This window comes from Dipodomys ordii, unplaced genomic scaffold (assembly GCF_000151885.1).
Source record: "Dipodomys ordii isolate 6190 unplaced genomic scaffold, Dord_2.0 Scaffold18, whole genome shotgun sequence".
Lineage (NCBI taxonomy): Eukaryota > Metazoa > Chordata > Mammalia > Rodentia > Heteromyidae > Dipodomys > Dipodomys ordii.
In genome coordinates this window covers 10964596-10969109 of record NW_012267234.1, presented here as the reverse complement: position 1 = coordinate 10969109, position 4514 = coordinate 10964596, and positions in this window count along the sequence as shown.

Below are 4514 nucleotides of genomic sequence, written 5' to 3'. Positions count from 1 at the left end.
GGGAGGAGCTGGGAAGCTGGGGATTGAACTCTTGCTAGGTAATCACACTATCAACTGCGCCATGCCTCACAGCTCTTTTTACTTTGCTTTCTCATATAGGGCCTCTTGTTTTTGCCCAGGCTGGCCCTATGAGCACTCCTCCTACCTCTACATCCAGAAGAGCTGCCATACTCATCTTTTCTTTTCTTTCTTTTATCAGTTGTGCGGCTTGAACTCTGGGCCTAGCACTTCTCTTTCTTTTCTTTTCTCTCTCCCCTCCCTCCCTCCCTTCCTTCCTTCTGGGTTTTGTGAACTTTGTCCAGGCTGATGTCAAACTATGATCCTCCTATCTCCCTCCCATTCCCAACTAGCAGGGATAATGGGCATGCACCATGATGTCAGTTTCTCCATCCCAAATGCTTTGAGGGTAAAGGTTATGTTTATTATTTGTTCAAGTCAGCAAGCAGAACTGAATTTCTGTTGTATGCCAGGCATTGCTTGGAACTATGTTACTGGTGAATAAACAAATGTCAACAGGGTTAGTCCTAGGATCTAGGTTGCAGAAAGTGAAGAAATTGGATGTGAACTTCTGTTTAATAAGTTTTAAAGTAAGTTATACTAATAGGCAGATTTTGTAGGAAACTGTGATGAATTGTTCATTTTTTAATTTTAACTTTTGCCAGTTCTAGGGCTTGAACTCAGTCTGGGCGCTGTACTTGAACTTCTTCTGCTCAAGGTTAAGTGCTCTACCACTTGAGCCACAGTGCCACTTCCTGCCTTTTCTGAGTAGTTTATTGGAGATGAGTGTTATGGACTTTCCTGCCCCGGCTGGCTTCAAACTGAGATTCTCAGATCTCACCCTCCTGAATACTGGGAATACAGGCATGAACCACTGGTTCCAGGCTGGTTGGCTATTGTTGTTGGTGGAAGTTTTTTTCTGGAAGATAATATATAATTTTGCAACTTAGCACTTTCCCACTTTGAGTCACAGCTCTGCTTCCTAATTTTCCAATGTTGATCTTAGAAACGGATCGTTTTCCTTGTAGAGTTATTTTCAAGCCCTTTAGAAAGCTTAGAATGTGTGTGTGTGTGTGTGTGTGTGTGGTACAAATGGCAGTCTATGTGTTTGACAGTGAGCCAGTTTCGGAGCAAAGGGTGGCTAGCAGTCAGGAAGTACGTGGCTGGGAGCCAGTGCCCGTGTTCCCAGCACTGCAGAGCCTTGAAGTCCCTGGTCACAGGTGACAGGAACAGGGTGCTATTCTAGAAAGAGGTATAATAAGGGTAACCTCTGTTTAATCCGTGGAGACAAACTGCAATTTTGAGCAACAAATGCTGCTCTGAATCCAGCACGCCCCTCTCCATCTCCACTAAAGTCCTGTGTACCAGTGCTCACATCGTGTGAGTACTGTCCCACCAATGCCACGAGACCACTCGGTTCTCTATGTTTAACATCTCAAGCAATTGAGATGTAGTTTAGGTTGACGGTATCACACATGTTTTTGGAGCTTAATTGTCTGATATTTCGTTTTTGTATGTGGCCTTGCCACGCTGTCTTTAGCCTGCTGCCTTCTCCAGGCACTGGGTTAGCAGGATGGGATAGGTCCTGGGTGTTTGGACTTGACACGAAGTTTGGAGATAATGAAATACAGTGTTTCTGCTTTATTCAAAGTACTCTCAACTCCTAGGTTCCATCTTTACAAAGTTTTGATGTATTGTTTACATTCTGTGCTCACCACCCCCCTCTTTCTCCCCCCCCCTCTCTGTTATGGGGCTTAAACTCAGGACCTAGGCACTGTCCAGGAGCTTTTCTGCTCAAGGCTAGCACTCTACCACTTTGAGCCACAGCTCCATTTCCAGTTTTCTGGTGGTTAATTGGAGATAAGAAGCTTATGGACCTTCCTGCTTGGGCTGGCTTTGAACCATGATCTTCAGATCGCAGCCTAGGATTCCAGTGAAAGCACCAGCACCTGTCTTCTTGTTTCATTCTTCACGTTTTTTCTACCTCATTGCTAAAGGGGTTTCCATAATAATGTCATCCTCATTCCTCACACAATTTCCAATAAAGGTATTTGATATTTAGATAATTTTCCAAGTGGTCATCTTGCAAGACACCATTTTGCATCAAGTTCATTTTAAAACGAGCTCAGTGTTTACTCCAGTGTATCCACAGCATCAATTTCCTCTCTTAAAGACTTTCCTTTATCTTCCTCATACTTACTCCATTTTTTCCTAAAAATTGTCTTTGATTTGTCCTTTAAAACTTCCCCAATACAGAATTTGTCTTAATTTACTTGTACTTAAAGTTATTTCATATTTACCCAATAGAAACCTTAAAATATTTATGGGGTTTTAATATGAAGATGTGAAGTATATGACAACAAAGTAAGGAGATGAGGTAAAGACAATAAATGAGAGAGAATGACACTGATAAGAATGGGAATGATTGAAAGCTGGTACCAATGGCTCTTGCCGATAAGCCTAGCTATGCAGGAGGCTGACATCTGAAGGATTGTGGTCTGAAGCCACCCCTTGCAGAACAGTTCAAGGGATTCTATTTCCAAATTACCCAGAAATTGAGCTGAAGGTGTGGCTCATGGAGAGTGCCAGCCAACACAAACAAGCTGAGCAAACATGAGGGCCTGAGCTCAAACTCCAGTACTGGCAAATAAATAAGTAAATAAAAATGATGTGAATGAGTCAAATAAGAGAGAAAGGGAGGGAGAGAAAACATATAAAACATACAAAGCCGGGCTGGGAAGTTGGCTCAGTGGTAGAGCGCTTGCCTTGCATGCCTGAGGCCCTGGGTTCGATTCCTCAGCACCACATAAGCAAAAAGAAAAAAGCCGGAAGTGGCGCTGTGGCTCAAGTGGTAGGGCTCTAGCCTTGAGCTGAAGAGCTGAGGGACAGTGCTCAGGCCCAGAGTTCAGACCCCGCAACTGGACCAAAAAAAAAAAAAACATACAAAGCCATAAAAGAACAAAAGTTTATATTTTGAAGTATTAATAATGTTGATAAGCCCTTGGCAAGCCTGTTCAAATAAATGATTAATATCAGGAATAAAGAAGGAATCTGACTACTAATCTTGTCATTAACTATAATGTTGGCCAGGCATGGTATCCAACACACTTGTAATCTGGCAGCTTAGGAGGTGGAGGTAGGAAGATCATGAGTTCTAGGCCAGCCTGGAGAGTTAGCAAGACTCGATCTCTCAAACAAAATACAAACAGAAGAGCATCTGCCTGACATGCACAGAGACTTAGGTCGAATTCCCAGTTTTTAAAAAACATACTGGAAGCAGTTTTATGTCACTTAATTTGACAACTTCAGTAAAATGGGCAAGACTCTGACAAACAGGAACTCCTTGCCAGAATCTTTGAGTAGATCTACATCTTTTTAAGAAATTGAATCTGAGCCAGATGTCCATGGCTCACTCCAATAATCCTAGCTACTCAGGAGGCTGAGATCTGAGGATGATGGTGTGAAGCTAGCCCAGTCAGGAAAGTTGTGAGACTCTTGTCTCCAATTAACCATCAAAAGAACTGGAAGTGAAGCCGTGGCTCATAGTGGTAGAAATCTAGTCCTAAGTACAAAAGCTCAGGGACAGCACCCAAGTGATGAATTCAAGCCCCAGGACTTGCACAAAAAAATAAAAAAGGAAGAAATTGAATCTTAAATCTTTCCTCAAGAAAACGGTAGACTTATATGACTTCACCAGCAAACAGCTGAAGAAGAAATACTATTTTATACAAGCTTTCTCATGGAATACAGAAATAGGGACCCTGCTCAATGAATTCAGAGATCAACTAAATTTGCCAGGAAATCCTGATGGTGACATCCCACAAAAGGAAAATCTGGACTTATATTTCTTAAAAACTTACATGCAAAACAAAACAACACACTAGCAAATCAAATCCAGAAAACATAAAAATACTGCACCATGAGAAACTGAGGTTATTACAGAAATTGAATGAAGTCAGTTTAATGTTGAAAAAAGTAATAACAACAACAAGAACAAAAAAACAAACAAACTGGGCACTGGTGGCTCATGCCTGTAATCCTAGCTATTCAGAAGGCTGAGATCTGAGGATCATGGATTGAAGCCAGCTTGGGCATGAGACTCATCTCCAATTAACTACCAAAACTAGTCAGAAGTAGAGCTGTAGCTCAAGTGGTAGAGCGCTCATCTTGAGCACAAAAGCTTAGGGACAGTGCCCATGTCCTGTATCAGGACTGCCATAAAAAAGGAAAAATCATCTGGGTGCCAAGTGGCTCAGGCCTATAATCCTAGTTACTCTGGAGGCTGAGATCTGAGAATTGCAGTTCAAAGCTAGCCCAGGCAGAAAAGTCCCTGTGAAACTCTTATCTCCAATTAACCACTCAAAAACTGGAATGGGAGCCATAGCTCAAAAGTGGTAGAGCACTAGCTTTGAGCAAAAAGAGCTCAGAGACAGCACCCATGCTCTAAACTCAAGACCCATGACTAGCCCCTCTATCCCCCACCCCCGCAAAAAAATCAATGAATATAATTTTTCTAC